This window comes from Macaca nemestrina, chromosome 13 (genome assembly GCF_043159975.1).
Source record: "Macaca nemestrina isolate mMacNem1 chromosome 13, mMacNem.hap1, whole genome shotgun sequence".
Lineage (NCBI taxonomy): Eukaryota > Metazoa > Chordata > Mammalia > Primates > Cercopithecidae > Macaca > Macaca nemestrina.
The window spans coordinates 42,042,363-42,065,891 of NC_092137.1; the positions used below are offsets into that span (position 1 = coordinate 42,042,363).

The 23,529-nt window shown below is 43.1% G+C and overlaps 1 protein-coding gene across 1 annotated transcript in view; it reads right to left on the reverse strand.

Annotated features, from left to right (window-relative positions):
* Window positions 1-297: 297 nt before the first annotated feature.
* The window catches only part of LINC02898 (long intergenic non-protein coding RNA 2898), a 58,654-nt gene continuing 35,422 nt past the window's right edge, over window positions 298-23,529 (reverse strand). The window contains exon 7 of the mRNA XM_071076108.1: window positions 298-12,733. The gene's annotated coding sequence lies outside the window, so the exon portion shown is untranslated. The remainder of the gene's footprint in view (window positions 12,734-23,529) is intronic.

Here is a 23,529-nt window from a genome sequence, read left to right on the forward strand (position 1 = left end):
TCGCCACATTCTCTTCCTTAGAAGCAAGTCACTGAGGCTGGTCCATGTTCAAGGGGAGAGGAATTCAACGCTACCCCTTAGTGGGAGGAACATCAAGGAATTTGCAGACATGTTTCAAAACCATTACAATGCATGTGCCATTGACATGCTTGAACATATTTTATGTCAAGTGTCTATTTACCAGCAGCACAGTATCATTGAAAGGACATCAGACTGGAAGTCCAAAGTCCTGAACAAGAGCCTGTCTGCTGTATGGGGCTGGGATTTCAACACCCATCTATGGAAAAAAAAAAAAAAAAAAGCAGTACCTGCTTGTTCACTCAGTTCAGCCACCCTCCTCTGTATGGAAACGAGGTCAGTTAACCCCATTCCAGTCTCTCAAACAAATACTAATCCCAGTCAGCAGGTTAGTTAGAATGCTGCTCCTGGGGCACTTTATTTGACTCTGAGTTATGATAGCCTAGGTTCTCCCTGCCTCTGTGCCTGAGCCCCTATCTTAGAAATGTAGCAGTCTAGGTATGGAGCACATCCTTAATACTAGGCACTGCCACTGGTGCTTTATATTTGCTATCTCATTCAGTTATTTCAACCCTATGAAGGAGGTTTCTTTATGCCCATTTTACAAATGAAGAAACTAAAGTTCAGGGCAGGTAAGTAATTTGCCCAAAAGTTAGTAAAGGGCAGAGCCACAACTACGAGTTATGCTGTGGCCAGCTGTCTCCTCCAGGATCTGCTGTCCTGCCCCTGGACTGCCTGCCAGGACATCTGATGGCTTCTGGGTTGTCTGTACCCCTGCTCCTCTTGCCTTTTAGGGCCTCACCATACTTCTTATTGAACCTTATCCCTGTCCCCTTCATGAATGACTCACTGGACTTCTACCATCCTGTGTTCATCCTCCTGGTCTAACTCCATATCCCAGCCTTCTGCATCTGTCCCAGTCTATGGTGCACAACTGCACAGTGTCCTGGCATAGCTGGAGAGCAATATCAAGCAAGAGAGCATCGCCAATGAAAAAACAAAAGCTCTGGAGTCAGACCGATCTAGATCCAAATGGTGGAGTGAGCTCCACCGTTTATTATTTGTGTATAAAAATAATGACACCCATGTTGCCTCGTTGTGAGGATTTGCAGTGAGTTAATACAAGTATAGGGCTTGGCATAGTGCCTGGCACCTAGCAAATGCTTAGTAAATATTAGTTATCTTTGCTGTTATTATCAATAATACTTGTAAAAGATCCACTAGAGAGCCTAGCATATGGTAGGCATTCAAAAAATGATAGCTGTTAATCTCATTGTTTAAGTCCTGGAAAAGCTACAGGAATTCAGAGAAGGGCCAGATAACAAGGTAGCAGAGACAGAAAACAGGCTGCCCAAGCAACTGCACAGATCTGCAGATCTCTGTCTAATCCTAGAGCTTGGGTATGACTGGCCTTGATTAAGTGGAAACGCCTCCCTACAGAACTCTCATCTTCGTCTGCCTCGATTAGGAGATGACAAGAGCTTCCTGAGCTTGGAAGCCCCTGGGAAGAGGAATTTCAAGAAGGAAAATCAGAAACACCCTGTCTGTGCTACTACTGCCCAGGATCCTCTGCTGTGGCAACAAGTATCACTGGCCACCCCATTGTGCCCTGATCGTCTAGTTGTCTTATCAGTCTGTAGTTTCACAGGCTTCATCTGAGCCTACAAGTTCTCAGAAAGTGGGTGAATGTGGTCAGAATTTGTTTCAGCCTCCCAGCCTCAAACCCACTCCAGGTTGAGATGTCAACGAAAACAGCAAGCAGGTGGGTGGAAAGCAACCATCAGATTTATAAAAGAAGAACCATTAGATAGCCACACACACGCACTCACACTTGTGAGCATTTGAGAGCTGCGGTGCTGCTGCTCTCTTTTATGTTTCCTGCTGCTACCTTCCCAGGATCCTCACAACTAGATCCACCAATGCTCACAGCTCCTGAGTCAATGCTAACCGAGCTGGGGAGTATGTAAAGTTTGAGCAGACACAACGGCTTAGAATAATGTCACCAGCTCAGTTACAACTACTTGGCTCCTGTGTTCCTCCTGATTTTCCTTCCAGCCAGATGATCAATGAGGTGACAGGTATTTCCCCCAGACCACTCTCATTTCCCTTTTCCAATCATACACGGATCTGGTGCCCTCTGGAATGACCTCTAAGAACCCACATTCCCGCACCAAGTTGCCTCTGAGCCTGAGCTCACCTCTCCCCTCCCCTGGGCCCATTCTGATACAATCAGGCTCTTCTGTCCCTAATTTTGCCTAGGACCCAATTCTTCTCTATATAAGTCAGCCATTGCTGTGATAATACTATGTAATAAATCATCCCATAATCTTAGTGGTTATAAAAACAAACATCTTCCTCACTCACAATCTGTGGGTTAGATAGAAGGGCTGTGACTCAGGTGGTGAGCTGGGTACAGATCAGTTCCATCTCTCTCTCCTGGAACCAGCAGCTACCTGGGATAGGCTCTTCTCATTACATATGGAAGCAGCACAAAAAGGGGCTAGTGGAAGCTTTCCATGACTCTTAAGGCCTCAATTCAGAACTGGCTCGTCACGTCCATCCATATTCCCATTAGCCAAAGCAAGGTAACTGGCCAAGCTCACAGGATGGGAATGTAGGCTCTACCTCCTTTAGTACGGTGTATGCAAAGCCATATGGCAAAGGGCATGGGTATATAATTCTGTTGCAGGGAAGGAGCAGAGAATTGGAATAATCATTCCGTCTCCTACATTTCTTAACCTAGAACTCAGTTACAAGCTCACCTGAGGGAATATACATCTTTTACTTGCCTGCTGGGCCTTCTACCCCTGATCCCAGCCCACTGGCCTAGGATGTGACTCTGAGTGAAGAGGCCTCTCACATGGAGACCCCTGCCCACTTGGCTGCTAGTCCTTGGCTGTCACCAGCATCACTTACTGTGATTCACCCACCTGACTGTTCCTCTTGAATTCTTGAAGAAGCCTACCAGCCTGATTAGCTCCTCAGCCCTTATCTATACCGGCCTCAGGAGGGGCTAGAACCAAGAACTAGAAAACTGGAAAACCACTGGGGAACCAAGCAGTTTCTCCCACTCTCTCTCTCTGTACTTCTGCTTCCTTCTCGCTGTGGGCATCGGCTTTCTCTGCTCCTCATGAATGGTGGAATAGGGCCTTCTCTAGGCCTAGAGCCACTTTCGGCACCATCACCAGGATAAAGAGAATTCCAGTGTCCCATTTCCAGAATCCCAGAGAAAGACCCCAGTCAACCATGGTTGGTATCACAACATACAAACATGGTTGCCCACCCTTCTAGATGGAGGAGCAGAGAAGTGTGAGCTGCCAGACAGTAAGAAAAGCATGGAAACCAGAGGTTTCAGGCTGTAGTCTTCTGAGCTGACTCTAGCCCAAGATGTGTTTTGTTTGGCCCAAGGGATTTTTTTAATGTTTTGAATTACTTGACAAAACTTAGAAATTGAGAGTTCACATATGAATCCAAATACTTTTTTCTTCAAAAAGCTGAAAGGTCTCAATTGGAAAGAAGTGTGAGGGGCCTTATGGGTCCTGATGCTGTTCTGTTCCTTGATCTATGATCTATTCATGAAAAATTTATCAAGCCACATACTTAAAATAGGTCCACTTCTCTATTTGTACATTACACCTTCTTTAGGTTTAAGAATTCAGAAGGTCTATAATGAAATCACATTCCAGCAAGGAATGAGTCCTCTGTAGCTGAATAGTTTTCCGTACCACCATACCCCTTACTACTCCCCATTCTCTTCCTATCACTGAGGCCGAGGGTCAGTAGTCACTCATTATAGTCCTAGACTATGATTTTCTTATAACAGAGTTGGGAAGAAAGTAACTTTTATATGGACATTCATATATATATATCCATAACTCAGTCAAAAGGACAGACACAAAAACCCATCAAAGAGAGCTATGTGTTCGCATGTTTGGGAAAAAAAAAAATGGAAAATAGCTTTTTATTTTCGGAGAAGTTAAAAACATTCTTCCAAGTTTGACATGCAAATGAAACGTGTCAGTATCAAAAGAATTCAAACAAAAAAGCTGTGAGGCTGGTAGGGAAACTTAACGATCCAAAATAAAGGACTGACGTTTCAACATGTTTTATTTTTCAAAGCAAATAAAACAAATGACACAACTGTGAAATGAAGTTCTAGAGAAGGAGAAAATATTGCTCATGCATTGAAGTCTTTTATGAATGGTAAGTTTACAAAAGAGTATCTACTGAGGACAGAGAAATTCATACCTCGAACAAAAACAAGTATTTGCAAATGGAAGACTAAACAGAAACACCGGTTGCTCAACAAGATGACGACATGGCTGAGAACTTACAGGACAGGTTGTGTGAAAAAGTTAAATCATTTGTGGCATTTCCTAGTGAAGCTTATGAGAGCCCAGTTAAAATAATACCACCCAGTCAGCTATATTTATTTATGGTTCCAAAGAGACTTCGATGTGATTGGAGAACTTTTGGGCATGGTGTCCATCACAGGCACAATTTCAGGAAATGACTTAGCTTTGTGTGTTGAGAAGCCTTGAAAAATTTAAAGCAGACAGGTCAAATTTAGTAAGCCTGGCTACAGAACAGAGCTCCTAAGATGATCAACATTAACACTGACCTTGTTATGAATCTTAAATCTAAGGTGGCCAATTTTGCACAATTATGGAAACTTAGTAATTCACCAGGAATTGCCTTGTGCTAAAAAGTTAAAATAGAACACATATCATGGGCCTAGTGAATGAGATTTACTCCCACGGCTAAAAGCATAAAGAGTTCAGTGCTTTGCCTGATAAAGTGGCTATGCACTAGTCATAACATTCGTCTGTTCTGATAAATAAAGGGTAGTTAGTGTGCAATGTCGGAGTCTTTCATTGGTGGGAGGGGAGGAACAGCTGAAAAATTATTAACTTGTTCATATCATCCAACAAAAATACTCACCCCAGCTCACCAGCAAAGATTGGATCAAAGTATATGCCTTTTCAGTAAATATCGCAAGCCATCTAACCCTTTTGGGTACCTCTCTAAGAATCATCACAAGTATGCAAATGGACTATTCAGTTTTCTCATTCTTAGTGAAATTATATCTTAGGGAAACTCATTTGGCAAAGAATCATCTGGCTCATTTTCCTATGCTGAAATCAGTTTTCAAAAATGAAAGAGGTCTCTTCAACTGCTCTCTAAAACTTGTGGAGCTGAAGACAGGATAAGAGTCCAAAAAAGTTTCTAATTTTGTGAAAATGATCTTTCCTAATATTGTACCATAGATGCAATTTTTTGAACTCACCTTTCTCAATATTGTAATATAAATGGAATTGTTTGAACCACACTTCATTCCCCGAAACTAAATTTTGCAACGTTAGAATGCCAGAATTCTACAAATATCTCAGGAGTGGTTACCCTAAATATAAAAACCATCATACAAAGATTCTATCAATGCTCAGCCATGAACAGCTGTTTTCCATTATGAAACTAAATAAAACGATTGCTCTCAGTTAAAGGATTCAAGGTTGAATTCTATACAGCACATCACAACATGAAATGCAAGACTCAACATTGACATGTTGGGGTAAAAGAAAAAGTGTCACATTTCTGGTTCTAAAGCAAAGTAGTAATGAGGTATGAAAGAAAAAAATTAATAATTACATATTTCTATTTTTTATGTTATGTTTTTCAATTTCAAACTTAATATATAATCTCTAATATCATACATGTTTATATTGTATTATGTACTTATGCCCTAGTTAAGTAAAAATGAAAGTTGATTACATTTCTGGCAGTTGACTTTTCTTAAACCCAGTTCACTTTACACATTTTTGTTGCCATTCTGAATTCTGTAAGAATCTGAGTTTACAACCTCTGGTGTACACTCTATATGTGTGTTATTTTCTAGGAAAAAAAATTCTAATTGAAAAATAACACATGCTCAGTTGCTCAATGATGAAAACAGAAAATCTAGAATAGAATGAAAAGACTGTCTTACCATATGAGAGTGTATATTCAAGAAATTCATTTGTAGAATATATAATTTTTTTTTGAAACAGAGTCTCACTCTGTCACCCAGGCTGAAGTGCAATGGTACAATCTCAGCTCACTGCAACCTCTGCCTCCAGGGTTCAAGCAATTCTTCTGCTTCACCTCCCTGAGTAACTGAGATTACAGGCAGACGCCACCACGCGCAGCTAAATTTTTTGTATTTTCAGTAGAGACAAGGTTTCACCATGTTGGCCAGGCTGGTCTGGAACTCCTGACCTCAGGTGACCCGCCCACCTCGGCCTCCCAAAGTGCTGGGATTATAGGAATGAGCCATTGCGCCTGGCCTAGAATATGTAAATGTTTAATTAAACATGGGATAATACTATACAGAAAGTTTCATAGATTTCTGGTTTTAAGTGTTCTTGGAGTAGAAATATTAGTGGTAACGTTATTCTGTAAAGTACTTGTAATATAACTATCTTATTTGCTATTATTGCATATGTATGTTATTTCCCATTTTTAAATTATTAGTCTTGATACCTAGCCTGGCTCCATCTTTTTCTTTCCTATAGCTATGTTATTACTGAAAGTCTTGTGCCCAATACCCAAGTTTCTTTCCACTTACACCTTCCAGTAAAGGCTGGCATTGGTTCAAGTTAGAGTTTGGTAATCCTCTGAGGGAACTGAAAATGGTTCAAACATGCGGGCCCTTCTTGAGCCCAACCTCCTCTAGCACTTCCATTTTTCTGGACCCTTAGTTCTTGTTGCTCAGAGAGTGACAGGTTTATTCTGTTTGATGAGAGGGGTCTCTGACTGGTTCATTCGCCTATATGGACCTCCTTGAAGGAAAAACAGAGCTATTCCAGAAAGATAAAATCTAATCTAAGTTAGGAATTATTAAATATGGTTAGAGAGAACACCTCATTGAGGTTTAGACCAACAGCCAACTGCAGCCCAATCAGCCCAGATATCACTGTATTTTCTTTGAGCTTGTGTCTCCTGACTGCCCCCATCGCCAATCCCCTGCTTACCATTATCTGTGCTCATCACACCTGTCTAGAAATCCCCCTGGTCCTAAAAGAAATAGAGGCATAGATAGGAGGCCTCCAATCTGATGAGGGAGGCAATCCCATTTGGGGAGGCAGTCCCATTTGTGTAATTAGGAAATCATTTACATCCCTGGGGATCCCTAGTTTGACAGAGAGGTAGACCCCACCATCAGGGAGCCTCTGGTTTGATGAAAGAAACCCAGTTTGCTGCTATGATCAAAGGCTCTCAGAGAACTTGGTGATGGCTTCAAGTGGGCAGGTCAGCATGTGGAAATAAGCAAGAATTTGCAAAGGGGGAGAGAAGACCTTCAGACTAACTGCTTAGGCTGGGGCTCCAGGACTGCAGAATGGAGAGATGAAGAAAAATGTATGTCATCACAGCTGAACAAAGGATGTCATGAGCTTACCAGGGCAAAACTCTGTAGAATAATTATTTTTTCTAAAAAATGATAGACCACACATGGTGGCTCACATCTGTAATCCCAGCACTTTGGGAACCTGAGGCAGGTAGATCTCTTGAGCCCAGTTCAAGACCAGCATGGGCAACAAGACAAAACCCCATCTCTACCAAAAAAAAAAAAATTACAAAATTTAACTGGGCATGGTGACATGTGCCTGCACTCCCAGCTACTCAAGAGGCTGAGGCGGGAAGATCACTTGAGCTCGGGAGGTGGAGGTTGCCATAAGCCGAGATAATGCCACGGCACTCCAACCTGGGCAATGGAGTGAGACCTTGTCTTGAAAAACAAATTAAATAGATTATATAAATAATTTTAAAATGATAAAGATCCAAATTAAATAGCATAACAGTATGTTTTTAAGTGAAAGAAAAGTCAAGACTGTCCCATGGCAAAAGAGCAGATGCATTCACCTTTTCTTCCTCTTGAGACTTTGCCAAAATTCATTTTTAAAATGTATAAATCCTTCATAGGAAAGAAAATGGAAGGAGTCCTTCAGCAGAAGAAAAGTTTCAACCCATTTCTAGAAATCTTAAAGCCAATGGAAAAGAATTAGCTGACAAAGCAAAGTAGCTGGCAGAATAGAAATCCTGATCTTCTAGAAGCATCCTAGAAGGAGCTGTAGCTGCCCCACCTGGCCCTACCCTGGAGAGGGTCTGACTCATAGACAGTAGACAAGGTGGGTGATAAAAGTGAGAAGAGGTGGGAGATTAATTCAAAATATGTATACAGCATGGTAAGGGTACTCTAACCACATCCACAACCCCAGCTGTCAGAATGGTTTGCAACCAGGATCTGAATCCTAAGGCCAGAGATGGGAGAGGCAAAGAGAGAAAAGGACAGAGGGGAGGGGAAGAAGAGAATAAGTCTCCTCCAAGGAAATTTCATTGTCTTGGAGAACAGGGACAACAAGGGTTATTGGTGGTACACCAGAGTAAAGAAAGCCCCAATATCCTGGCTTTCAGAAGCCCACAGCAAGATGGCCAGCCCCTCAGCTCCCGCCCGCATCTTCCTCTCACCAAAGCCTTCCAGTGACCAGCTATAAACACAGAGCTCCCAAATATATTTCCCAGTCCCTCATTCTCAACAACCCAGGACCCCAGACACTGAGGAGAGCCTGCAACATAAAAGAGCTATAGAGAGCTAGCTCCTCATCCATCAGAGCCAAAATCAGCAGATAGTGCCTGAACTGGATAAATGAAGGAAGAATGATATACACACATTATTTAGATATGCTTTAGAACTAAGAAACAGATAAAAGCGGATGTCTCTTAGTAGCAGAACAGGAGGTGGAGGGTTGGGATTGGAAGGGAAGGCGACTGTTGCTTTGCATTATAAGCTCTTCAGTAGTATTTGATTTGATTTTTTTAACTTTTAAAATACTTTTAAAGAAAGGTCACACTGCAAAACTATTGCCAAAAAAGGAATCATGAAAATAATTCATTGCTGTGTAATCTTAACTTTTTGTTCCTGAATTTTTTTCAAACAACCAATGCAAACAGATTCTCCAGCAGTTTCTTCATGCATGTCCATATCAGGCAGTAAGTGCCTTATGTTTTAGGGAATTGTTATAGAGAAGGAACCAGATTAAATTACTAAGTTTTCCTTTTTGTTTGCCAATTAAATCAAGGAGAAAGTTTAAGATCTAAAAGATCTGGTAAGTCTTCCATCGCCCCCAATATTTCTTGAGCATACACTTGTGTATTAAGCAACGTTTTAGATGCTGCAGGACCAGGACAAGGTACTGTCCCGGAACTAACATTCTAGTGGAAAATAAGAGACAGAAGACTATAGACCAAAAAAATGAGGCAATATTAGATAGTATCAAGAGTTAAGCCGAGGACTGAACTGGTTTAGTGACAGAAAATGGCCTAGTGTAGATCATCGGGTTGGTTGGCCTCTTGGAAGGATAAGAGTAACGTTTAAGCTGAAGTCTAAACGAAAAGAAAGAACCAGGCTTATAAAGACGGGGGTGGGAGGGTGAGTGGTATTTCAAGTAGAAAAGTTCCAAGTGGGCCAGGCACGGTGGCAACTACTGCCCTGTGAACAGCCCAGGCTAGCCTGAACAATGAGAACATGTGGCCAAGTGTTCTCCGTTGCTCCAGCTGCCATGGAGCCAACCACCAGACATGAGTGTGAGGCCTCTCTAGACCATCCATCCCCAGCCAGGACAGTCTGTACCAATCTACCCAACCTATCCCCAGAATAGTAAGAAATGGTACTCTGTTAAGTTGGTACATTTTGGGAGTAGTTTGTTATACAGCAAAAGCTAGCTGATACAAGAATGCAGACAAGTCCATTTATCTCTCCCAAAGAAAGGCCTCTCAAATCACATACTTCAGGCAAAGGACTGGTTCCTCTTTGTCAATGACTTCTGAAAACTGTCCTTTTTTTTTTCCTAACATTTCGTAACGTATATTGATTCTCCCTTTGGACGCTCACCTACCTTAGGAGAAAAAAAAAAAAAATTGACAGCTCTGGCCAAGGAGGAGCTGGTCCTATCAGAGGTATGTACAAAGGAATCAGAACAAGTACAGTGGAACCCAAGATAAGCATGTGATGGCAAAGTCAGAGGGGCTGCACTACAAATGCTGAACTGGGATAGACAGGAACATAACAAGGAAGACACCAGGGCAGAAAACACCCTAAGCAGCTTTGCTCTGAACTCTCCCCTCTGCAAGAACTCTTCACCCAGCCCAGGGATCCGCAACTCAACGGAGAGCCGGTAAGCACAGTAAGAAAGAGTTTACAGCTTCCTTCCTCAAAAGCTTCCAAGATAAACAGAATAAACACCAGTTGGTCTCAGCTGGTCGCACGTTGGCCTGCCTGGAGGAGGGGGATGCCAGAGATAGCTTCTTGAGGTTGCTTCCAGCATTGCATTCTAGGAAATAGACAATTATGAACAACATGGATTTTATTATCGTGACATCTCTAAGGTCTCTGCATAAAGCCTATATTTAAAAATATAAACATGTAAGTGAAAAAATGTCAGGGGAATAAATATTTGTCTTAAAAGAGACCATCTGTTTCAAATTTTTATTTAAAAAAAAAACCCAACATGTGTTTTATTTTAAATTTGTATGTGTGTTGTTATCCTTGGGTTAAGTATTAGGTAAATAGACAGAAGCATTGAGAATCCATTTTCCAGCAAATTTTGGTTAGAAATCCTCACACACGTGACGCAGGAGATAATTTGGGGGCTAATTGGAGCTTTGTGGGTAGCCAACTCCTTGCAGACCTCTCCCCCATGCAGTCCCTGTTTGACAGGGATGAGGATTTCCCTGGCACTAGTGTTTGTTTTGGACAAGATGGCATTTTACACCTCTGGGGACTCAGCCAACACAACACAACACATCGCAGGCTGCTCCGAGGCCAGCCCAGTTGCACACCCAGATGTGGGTGCAGCCAGCGGGGCAGAACCACAGAGCCCACTTCTGTTTGGGCCTCAGTTGTGGCCTCAAAGCTCTGTCCACTTGCGTAAAAATCCTGTTTGGTGGTGGTAGCTAGGCTGGCAGGGGTGGGGTGTCAAGAAAATCTTCCAAGGAAATGACTGAGAGCTGGTCCTGGTGGGTGACATGGGGAGAGGCATGGAAGAGGTTGGTCCTCCAAGAGGGTGCATCATGGAATAATGACAGGGTCAAGGGTACTTGGGGAAAGGCATCAAGCTCGGTCACTGCGGAGCAGGGCACGGGATGGAGAGTGGCGGGAGATGAAGCTGAGTGGTGGCTGGGAACAGGGAATGGCTCTCACTTTTTTGTCTGTGCTTCATCGCTTCACCATTGGTTCCAGGCGATTCTGGTGGGTCTGTTAAGCTCTCCATTCAGAACACCATCCCACCCCACCCCTGACACAGCCATCGGCCCAAGAGTGCTCATGACCTGGTTAGGGCCACACGGAGTCCTTTTCAGGGAGATTAATGGGATCTATGAGAAACTGCTCTCCCTTTACTTCTGCGATCATGGACTGAAAGCACCCAGTAAGGCATCTTTCTCTTTCCCACCTTATGGAGAGTTCCTGTTGGTGGATTAAGACTAGCATAGTAAAAGCAAAGGGGAGGGAAAGGGGGAGGGAGAAAAAGAGGAGGAACTGGGGAGGGATTATTATTATTTGAGGTCCTAGGTCCAGCTTCACCTAACCAGGATATTTCTGGTTTTACTAAAGGTCAGGGTTGGTTTTCCAAGAAATGATTGACCAACACAGTTGGAGTCAAAGTTAATCTTGCAATAAAAGGCAGACAACTTTACCGGCAGGCAACAGTCCAGGGGTTCCCTGCAGTTGAAAGAGATAACTGCTTGCCAAAATATATGCTCCCACCTCCTAACTAGCAAATAGATGCCCAGCTAAGGATCACATTACCAGCCCCCAACCCTCCCTTGCATCTATATGTGGCCTGTGACTGTTGCTCACCAGTGGAATGTGAGAAGTTCTCTGAGTCATTTCCAGACCAAGACTTTAAAAGCGGCCCTGCCTTCTCCACACTCTCTTTACCCTTCTGCCTGCATGGGGAGGATGATGAGAGGTCCTGCAGGATAATGACACGACAGCATGATTTCCATCAAATTTCCATCAAAAAAGAAATAAACTTATTTTGCCTTCGAGCCATTAATGCAGTATTGGATCTAGTCATTACAGCAGCCGGGGTTAGCCTAAGTGGTATATCCCCTTCAACATTCTAGAATTTGCTTGCAGTTCCAGAAGTCCACTGCCTACTAAATTGCTCTCCATTGCCAGTTACCCAGATCAGTGACCCCTACTGTTGAAATCCACCAGCACAAAATCTGTTAGTTTCATGTATTTATTGGGCACCTACTACATTCTAGGTTAGGTAGTAGTGTTTGCGGTTATGATGGTGAATCATATAAGCCACATTTCACGACTTTAAGTCACTATCAATTGTGAGACATATCATTATTTTATGTAACACTAAAACAAAAATTATGGAACACTGAGAAATATACTGCCAATTGAACTATGATGACAGGTCATCGAAAGCTGTAGTAATTTCAGAAATGTAAATATGTGGAGGGAAAATAGATATCTTAAAACTGATAAAATATTATATTTCTTACCTTCAGGTAGCTGAAGGTCTTGTGGAATAGGCAGATAGGCAAATAAATATAAACCACACAATACAAATACTTTAGCAAGTATATAGATGGTTCATCCAGAAAGAAGTAATCAACTTGGCTTTAAAATGGGGGCAGCTTCACAAGGTGATGTTTGCGCTGAATTCTGAAAGAGGAAGAAGGAAGGCAATTGCCAGTAGAGGTTTTCCCCTTTGCAAGCAGGTCTTCTAGGTTCCCTCCCCACACCTTCAGAGAGGTGTGCATGCATCCCCAGGAACTACGATGGTTTAGCAGAAACTCAAAACACTATAGCAATAAATTCCAACCAGACAGCTCTTCATTTTCTGGATAAATGGAAGCTAATCCTTTAGGTGCCAAGACATCATTTTAATGGGATATTTTTTAATGGAAAACCTTCCAAAGTGTACCATAGTAAACTCTTGGCATCTGCAAGGAGTACATCAGGGGGTGTTGGTGAACCTCCAAATTCACAAATACAGCTGAACCTGGACAGACTCCTGGCTTGCTCAAGGATCACATTTACAGGAAAAGCCACAGGTGTCCACTGTGTAGCCTGGCACCATACACCATCCCCCTTTCCCCTGACTCTACACTTTTGCCTCTTGCTTGATGAGCAATTATATGTAACCATTATATTGACCACGCATGACTTATGATGTAATCAAAGCACAATTTTATTTTCATCTCCCATTATCCCTTTAAACCTGATTCCACATGGGTAGTCTTTCTCTACTGCTGAATAAAACCTCCTGCAGGTCCAGAAGATCCTGCAGGGGATTTTATTCAGCAGTAGAGAAAGACGGAACTTTTTGGTTCAGTCTTGTGTGGTTGACACGCTAAGTCACTTGAAGTGAAAAACAACAGTCCCAATGTGGTGACCTGAATGGCCATTCTGTGCAATAATTAAACTTTCCAACTTGATTGAACAGCATGCCCTCCTCCCTACCCGCAGCTGCACTTTTAGGCTGGAAGCCTGTGGTGGGAAAGGAGGAGGCAGTTGGCCCGTCTGCCTTGTGTGTTTTTTACCACACACAGACCCCGTGGGGAGGGAGTCACAGCACTGTAACAGCTCTCAACAGAGAAATCTCATTTCTAATCCATTCTCCCTTTTCAGTGCCTCAACCATTTTATTTTCTCAAGGTGGATACAGCAGTGTCGAGTTCACTTTCCTGTGTACATTCTGCAAGTGGTGATCTAACTTTGTAATTTCACATCTATTGTACCTTGGTGTCTCTGTCCACTTTCTTTTTTAACATTCCATGAAATATATTATGATGGACTGAATGTTTGTGTTCCCTCAAAATTTATATGTTGAACTCCAATGAGATGGCATTTGGAGACGGGGCCTTTGCGATGTAATTAGGGTTAAATGGGGGTGGGGCTCTTGTGATGGGATTAGTGCCCTTATAAGGGATCCCTCCCTCCCTCCCTCCCAAGTGAGCACACAGTGAGAATGTGGTCACCTGCAGTACAGGAGAGGACTCTCACCAGAACCAGACCAGGCCAGCACCCTGACCTCAGTCTTCCAGCCTCCTACACAGTGAGAACATAGATTTCTGTTGTTAGCCATCCAGTCTATCATAGTTTACTATGGCAACCACAGGTGACTAATACAATTACTAAGCAGAGCCTGCAGTGAAATAATTTTACAGATCTTTCTAGTCTTTCTCTAGTTTTTGTGCTGGGCACATAGTAGCCATTCAAAAATATTTATTAAATGAATGAATAAGTGAACGTATGGCACAATGACAATCACTCATTTCAGAAGTTGAAGCCACTGCAAAATGCCACATTCCATTCTCTGCATGTGTGTGTGATTTTATTTGTTTTTTAAATATGTAAGTAATACATAGGCTGGGCACAGTGGCTCACACTTGTAATCCCAGCACTTTGAGAGGCCAAGGCAGGAGGATTGCTCGAGCTCAGGAGTTCAAGACCAGCCTCGGCAGCATGGCAAAACCCCATATCTACAAAAAAATACCAAAAAATTAGCCAGGTATGGTGGTGTGCGCCTGTAGTTCCAGCTACTCAGGAGGCTGAGGTGGAAGGATCACTTGAACCTAGGAGGCAAAGTTTGCAGTGAGCTGTAATCACACCAGTGAGATGGGGCAATAGAGCCAGACCCCATCTCAAAAGAAAGTAATACATGAACACATTCTTGTGTGTTTTAAGTTAAACATCATACAAGCAATACACGAGTCCTTTCTTGTTTATGTGTGTGCATGTGTGTTAAGTTAAACAACATAGAACTAGGTAAAAGAAAGTTCCCATTCACCAGTATCTTCCCTAGACCATCATACTTCCCTACCAAGAAAGTACACACATACAGTTAATGTGACCTGTTTCTTACAGACCTTTGTCTTTGCAGCTCTGTGCCTGTAGACCTGTATTACGTGGTGTCATGCCAAGCGTATGGTGCTGCAACTTGCACTTTGCACTTCCTCTTATATCTCACAGATATCTCTATACCAGTATATCCCCCATTCTTTCAAGTGCAGAAACAAACCATGCTTATTTAAATCTATCCCCATGGATAGGTATTTCAGGTGTTTCTACATTTCCTCTCATATAACATTGCAAAATATATCCTTTCCCATGCCTCCTGGGCACCTGTACAAGAGCTTCACTAAGACCAACATTTCTAATTTAATACCTAGTTTTAGATGATTTGCACACTGACATTTTTGATAGCTTCTGCCGTGTGGCCACCCTGGAGGCAGGGTCAGTTTACACTTTACCAAGAATTGTCCCCACCTCATGGGATACTTTAAACCTTCCTAAATTTTTATCTATCTGTTATAGGGAAGACATCTCACTGTTAACTCTCAGTTTACCGATTACTAGTCATCTATTTCTACTATGACTCGCCCATTGCTATTCTGTGTCTGCTGTTTTAATCTGGTTGGTCTTTTAACTGTCAATTTCTAGAAACTCATTTTGTAGTTATTATTCCTTTGTTACATATGTTACAAATGCTCTTTTCCAGATACTCGTTTGTCTTGTAATTTTGTTTGCGGTGTCTTTTTTTGTACAGAAGTTTTTATTTTTCTGTAGTCAAAAATAACAAATACTTCTTTTGTGGTTTCCTTTGCTACGTCCAAGATTAGTGCAATATTCATCTATATTTGCTTCAGATATTTTGAAGTTGTTTTTTAAGTTTAGCACTTTATTCCATCTGGAATGCATTTTTATTTAAGGGAAAATAGGAAACCAACTATTTTTTCTAAATTTCCAGTAGTCCCAATCTCATTTATGGAATAATCTATCCTTTCCTCCACTTACTGGCAATGCCACATTTATCATATATTAAATTGCTGTATGTACATATATATAATATTTCACTCTAATTTATCCAAAATATCTCTTCTTTAATTCTTTCTCTAGCACCAGGAGTTGGCTTTTAGGGAGGATCTATTTCTCACATACACACATACATAGAAAATTGTTTTTACTTCCATGATGAAAGACAGAATGCAAGTGCTTGAGGCCATTAATAAGGGGTTCCTTCCCCACCCTGGGTTTGCACTGTTACCAAATCAAATCCATGTTGCAGCAGTGTCAAATTCTTATGCGTCAAGGAGCATGCAAGCTTCAGATGCAGCTATCCCACCTCAGATTACTATTTCACTCAGCTCTAAGAGCATATTGGATGATGTGCAACAGTTGTTGACCTGAAGTGAACCCTGACTCAGGCCGCTACTTAGAACTTGGATCATTAATGTCTGCCCAGAACCAGTTCTGAAAAATAGGAATGATCATTCATGTCAGTAGGATTTGGCTTCTAACTATAAAATATGTCCAGACATGTATTATAGGGATGTGTTCTGGAATCATTTCTTTCTAGGTTGTTTCCTAATGATGTTTTGGACATCCTAGATGCCAATCCCAACCTCCACTGCAAAGCAAAAAGACACACATTCTTGCATAGAGAGATGACGTTGTATTACCTTAAATTAGAAGTGACCTGAAAATAAACTTGCCATGTTAGCCAATTATTTTCAAAAGGAAAGCCCATAGATCTGTCCTAAAACTAAAGATGTTATCTCTGATAGGCTCCACATTGAAACTGATTTATAAATAATGACCCAATACAAGTTACTTCATTCAGTTACCTTGGCACTAACATGGAGTTTGTCTTGGACGGTGTCCTGACAGTAGCATTGCCCAAAGCCAGGCATTCTTGGGTTCTTTGCCAAGATTTTATTTGGCTGTGGCAAGGTCTAGTTATACCAATCTTAAATATTCTGAGGCATGGGCACTACTTCAGCCATGTTAAACGAGGTAGACTTTGGGGGCCTGATATGCTCGTTCATTTACACACTGGAGTGGACTCAAAGCAACTTCAGAAGAGAATCCTTGTCATGCTGGTGGACAGTGATGGAGGGCTCAGCTTCCAAAGGCATATCAACCTCATCCCAGCTTGATTGTCATAGGCACAACTTGATTGATGTGGTACTCAAATGGCAACAAAGAACACCATCTTTTGAGTTCATCTAGAGAGTACAGTTGTATGCCCTGCCACTAAATATTTATGTGAAAGCCCTGCTTAAAAATAACACTGTTTCAGAGAAGATCACTTGAAGGACAAGCAGTTCATCCGTTCTTCCAGATTTTCTAACACCAATCCCTGGATCCCACCAGAGCAAGAGAAACACAGATACCTGCAGTACATCATATCGGCCCCAGAAGAATTACTGTTGCTGAACTGTTTTTGGTGTGATGCAATCAACATTTTTTTAAGTGTCACTACAAGAAACAGTCCCACGAAAAGCATCATTGTATGTGGGGTAACATCACAGTGCTATCACAGTGTTCTCAGTACCCTCAGGGGTAATTCCATCTGAATTTAGTACTAAAAATAGTAGTGTTTCTTCTGGGTAACTGGCTTACCTATCTGTGGCATGGTTTTCTAGAGGGTGCTCTGAGGAACACTGCGGTAAAAGGTAGTTAACTGGTGTCCCATGAAAGGGGTATTCCATAATCAAAAATAATTTTAAATCTCTAGGGAAAAACCAGTCATTGGTTATTTGGCCATTTACCATAGGACTTCTCTGAGTTGCTAATATGCATTATGTAATATTACTGAGTGTAACGTTTACTTGGGGACTAGGGATGTTCAAAACAAACCACTATCTTTGTGTTGGGCCCTAACTATTGAAGCTGACATAAGTATCTCTATGCCGAAATTGGCCTTCTCTCCCCAACCCTGAGACCTCTGACTTGTCCTGGCCAGTTCCCCTTCAGCCTGGCACTGAAGTCTTTGAGGTCCTGAAATGTGACACTGTGACTAGTTTGTCTTCTCTCTTGCTCCCATCCCCCTCCTCCACCCTGTCCTGGGCACATACCCCAGGAGAAACATCCGGGTCTTCAGCAGCTTTGCTACCCACCCAGACTGCCTGTGCTCTCATCTCACAGAACGTCTGCTGCCAGCCCTCTTTCCACCACTCTCACTCTTTGGGGCTCTCCAATTCTCTTTTCTCTTTTGTTGCCTGGTCTTGAGAAATTTGCCTGGTTATTTCTGGAAAATTTCTCAAGACCTTGAAGAAAAATGCTAGGGTTTTGTAGATATCACTATATACTCACGATTCTGCTTTCCTTCTGTGCAAGGAATAAACTAATCAGAGGTGACATGGTTTGGTCCTGTGTCCCCACCCAAATCTCATCTTGAATTGTAATTCCCACGTGTCAAGGGAGGGACCTGGTGGGAGGTGACTGGATCATTTACACAAAGCTGAATTGATTCAGGTAGAAATAATTTCAATAAAATGAAAATGGGAAAAAATAGAAATGTTCTAATGGTGTCACGTACAGAAAATTGATTGCGGAAGTAAAAAGCATACTGGTCCCTTTAGAGGAGGCAAAACTTATCCTAGCACTTAGCTCTAAAGGAAGTTTCTCACATGGAGGTTCCATGTTCACTTCCAGCACTTTTGAGTCACCAGCTTCTTTGTGAATGTGATAAAATCTGTTAACCCATTCCCCAGAAAAAAGCACACACAACAATCCAACTACATTGTTCAATTTCTAGAAATTCACAGGCTCCAGAAACCCATCCATAAATCCCAAGTTAAGAATCCCAATCTAGATTATGGGTGTGAGAGGGACACTTGCCTCAAACCCTTTCCAGGTAAGGAAGAGACAGAGAAGGGACTAAGGACTGATGGGGAACGACATTGGCAGAAATTCCTGAGAAGTGTTTGGGTTGAAGCCATCATACGCCTTTAAGCCTTACCAAACATTCACAATTAGAAATGTACAAACTCTTTCAATGTTTAGTTCTCTCCCTCCCCTGCTTTTTAAATTAAAGACCTATTTTAATATAGTGAACTAATACCAAGGGCTCGTGACAAAGGGAACTCTACTTTGATGCTGATCTAGAGAACAAGGTTATTCTTACAGGCTCAGAGTTGGGGTATGAACCACCAAGAAAGTGAGCCTAGAAGTACTGGGCTGCAGACAAGATGACGAAGACTGAGAATTAAAGCACTCTAAGCCTCTGAGTTCATGAACCCCTGGTACAAGGAATGAGGAAGGGCTTGGCTATCAGACAGATATGCATGTGGATGTCACTTACTGCCTCCATGGTTTGAGCAAGTCATTCCATCTAAGTCATGTGCTCAGTGTCTGGTACATTGTAGATACCAAATAAACAAGGGTTCCCTTAGAGAACTGACATGCTTAGGGATGCAATTACCTCAGTGCCCCAGGGCAATAAAGAGGCAGAATGCCCATCCTTGGAGTTCTCAAGGGTGTGCTTTGAGGTTCATTAGATGCAGGGGGTCGGGGGCAGAGTAGAAATCTCAGACTCACTCATAAGGACCCAGAACCCAGCAGCACAGCTGAGAACTGCTCTCTGAGGAGAAATTCAAGGCTGAAATGGAGGCAGCACTTTTGTGGAAAAAGGTAAAAGAGAAAGATTTTTAAATAGCCATCAAAGATGGAACAGAGAGCACCAAAGACAAGGCATGGTGCTTGGGGAAGGATTAGAGATGATGCTGCTATTGACGTTTCAACCAAAGAACAATTCCTGAGTCCCATCTCCACTGCCAAGAGTCAAACCAAGTTCTGCCTGGGGGTTCTAGAGACCTCTTCAAACCACCCTTCCTCATGCCAGGTCTCACCATCCAGAAGCAGCAGTAGCTGGCTCTGCCTACCCTCAAAGACAGCAACTACCACCCAAAGTGAAATAGGTCAGCCCAGCCTTTTCCCCATATGAAATTATTTCCAGAAAGAAAAATCCGCCAAGAGACAAGTGCTGCCAAGAGTAGGGAGAAGAGATGGTGTATTGGGGCCACATGGGACACTTCTGGCACTGCCCATACCCAAAAGATAACAGAGGAATCATATACATGAGGAAGGGACATCTTCCTTCACAGCCTCCATCCCTAGACATTTATTCGGAGAGAGCATGTCTCTGTCCTCTGGAACAGAAAGGTGCTGTACTGGTCCTGCTGGTCTTCCTGAGAGGAGCCATGCAGAGACAAGCCTCTCCCCAGTTCCACCCCTCCTCCTTTGGGCACCCCTTCTCCCCACACATCAAATTAGCCTGAGAGTCCAATCCAGAATGCAAGGAAAGGAATGCAGGCAGGGAATCTCAGAGCCTCTCCCCACTGAGCTTATCTCCCTCGGCCCCCACCCCCCATCTCAGGCTTGCTCCCCCTTGGTAGAGTTCAAGGCAGGCTTATTTCCTCCAAGGTTGTCACAGACCAATTTTCTAAACTGCATGAAAACAGAAAACAAACTGAAAATCAGACCCACCAAAGCTCAAGTCTCAAGAACAGCTTGGCAGGCCTGAGCAACGTGCTAACAATTTCATGCTGTTTTAAGAGTTTCTAACTAAGCAACATGTACCAATAACCAGATGTGCCCCAACACCGGAAGAGGAGAACATGGGCTTCTAGGGACAGAGACTTAGAAAACAGGAACACACTCATCAAGAAACACAGCTTCCAAGCATGCTGGGCCTGGGGTTAGAAGGGAGGCTGTCTCCATTGGCCTGGATATGCCAAACTCACACTCATTCAGTTAAGTTGCAGATATTTTCATCAATGCCTGCTTTGTGCAAGTCACTGTGCTGGGTACTTGGGATACCACATAGATGCTCAGAGCCTGTGCAGGACAAAGTCAAGGGAATAAACATAATCACAACGCAATGTTATGCTCTGAAATGGAGAAGAGAAGCCCAGGACAAAAGAGCTGATTCAGGATGCTTCTTAGAGAAAATTTGATTTCATTTCTTTCAATATATACATGGAACACTTATTATATGCTTAGGATACAGAAGGGAAAAGTCAGGCATAATTCCATCTAATAGGGAAAGCAGTAGTCATCAAATAAGTGAATAAGAGCTGTTGACTGTGCCTGCAGCAGGTGACTGGAGTATTTACTCAGCACCCACCGCATGCAGGCCGCTGGAGATGGGCTCAGCATAAACGCTCACCAGCCAAGAGCCACACAACCTTTGAAGCAAGCCAGACCCACCTCTTGTTTACAGGCATATTATGGCTTGTGAATGGGTCTAAATTTCCCCATGAGATTAATCATCTCCAGGTCTCTGTCACCAGGGCCCCCATCCAACTCTGAGATGACCACTGACCACTGTGGCTGGCAAAGGCCAGAGCCCTGGGCTGTAAGCTGCCCCATGGGACCATCCCCATGGAGTGGGGTTGGGGGTAACCCAGGACAGAAGGGTTCTTTAGACTTATATCCCATTATTTTGTCTTACCACCTGCTTGCAGTACACAACAATATTTTTTAAAGCCTTAAAATTATTGTGAAATAACACATTCATATTGCCTTTGAGGTTTAAACTTGTTAACTTGATAAATATAAACATGTAAGTTATAACATGATTTTGTAATGTAACACTATTTTGGCAATTCTTCTTTTTTTAAATATACTTGGAAGTAAAAAAATAAAAAGTAGCTAGCCTGAATTGGCCTCTCCTGGCCTGAGAGGTCGCTCCCAGTCAGGAGTCCTCCTTTGCCTCAGGAAGTCCCTGGTTCCTAGCAAAAAGTACATTAACTCAGGCTTACTGCTGTCCTAAAGCCAGTGGCCTTCTTTATGAGGCTGTTTTTGTCACCTGTTACCTTGTTTATTGCACCAGTTGTGGAGTGGGGAGGGGAGGATAGGCATGAAGGTCACAAGTAGGTGGGAATTGCACACCTCAGGCCTGAGCCTCTCCTTGGTCATTATTTTCCCAGAATGACCTCTGGGTGGATAGAGGCTGAGGGTACAAAGCCCTCCTTGAACTAACACATGACAAGCCAGCACAAAAGAACTGCAAACAGGCCCCCCCTTATTAATGGGTTTGCTTAGAGCTGTTTCCCTGTTTAGGGACTTCATCCCAATAATTGCAGGCTCCATAATCATTAATCAGTCACCACTACTTTTCTGGGTGCCGACCACAAGCCCAGCCCTGTTCCAGCAACTGCGAGGAGAGAAGAGCAGAGAACAGGAACTCAGATTTATTAAGCGCCTGCCCTACTCTGGGCATTGTGCCAGGGGCTTAGTTTGCATAAGCTTGTAAATCCTCACAATGATCTGGAGAGGAAAGCATTATTATCCCCCTTGTACAGATGAGGAAACTGAGTCTCAAATTAACTAGCTCAAAGTCATCAGCTTGTAAGTGAGAAGCACAATTTGAACCTGGGTCAGGCCAACTCACAAGACTTGGTTCTTGCACTCTGGAAGGTAAGAGACTAACTGCATTAGTCTGTTCTCATCCTGCTATAAGGAACTGCCCACAACTGGGTAATTTATAAAGGAAAGAGGTCTAATTGAGTCACAGTTCCACCGGGCTGGGAGGCCTCAGGAAACTTACAAACATGGCAGAAGGGGAAGCAAACGTGTTCTCCTTCACATGGTGGCAGGAAGGAGAAGTCCCAAAGGGGGGAAAGCCCCTTATAAAACCATCAGATCTCATGAGAACTCACTATACTGAGAACAGCATGGGGGTAAGCACCCCCATTATTTACCTCCCACCAGGTCCCTCCCATAACATGTGCGGATAATGGGAGCTACAATTCAAGATGAGATTTGGGTGGGGACACAGACCAACTATATCACTGTTCAAAAAGGGACAAGAGCTCAAGCCGGGCTCTCTGGACCATAGGAGCCTAGAGAGGGCAGGGGACAACAGGGCTGAGGTCCCAAGAGAAGACTTCTCAAAGGAAAGGCAGCACACACTAGGCTCTGAAGGGTGGAGAGGATGGCACACATTTAATAAATTGTACTCGGCACTTTCTCCAACCACTAAGTTCAGGTTTGGAAAGGACTGTGGAATTTGTGCCTCACTTGGGGGCCAATAAACATTTAGTAAAATGTCCAAGGAGGACATGTAGAGACACACACACACATGCACACAGATCCACCTTGGCAGCTCCAGATAGAGCCTGGAACTGGCACAATGAGAAAGGACTTCAGCAGGCAGCAAGTTACTGGCATCAGACACCAGCAGGGATTAGGGCGAGGGCCAAACCGAGAGGAGGAGATGTGGAGTCAGCAGGTCCTGTGACCACCCTGGACCTGGAAGGTTGGCAGCTCCCTGGGAATGTCTCATCCAAGTGCCCAATTTAGACCTTACCCCAGAACTTGAGAAATGCCAGGGAAGAGGAGAAGAGCCAGGAAATGATGATGAAGAGCAGGGACTCACCGAGAACTGGACCCTCTCTCCTTTCCTAGTCATTCCAGCCACAGCCCCAGCTCTGAGCTCCCACTTCTCGACCCCCTAAATAAGACACTAGTTGGGTATTCAGACCCCTCAGCTTCACGGGAAGTAATGCACACAACACAAGCCTGTCAGGATTCACCTATCAATCTCTCCTGGGTGCTGGCTCTGTCCACATGAATGTCTCCACCAGGCAGAGACTCAGGGCTCTCAGGCCAAGCTTGGGCCTGGTTAGAGGTAAACATATGAGAGCCAGCCAAGATCTGGCCAGA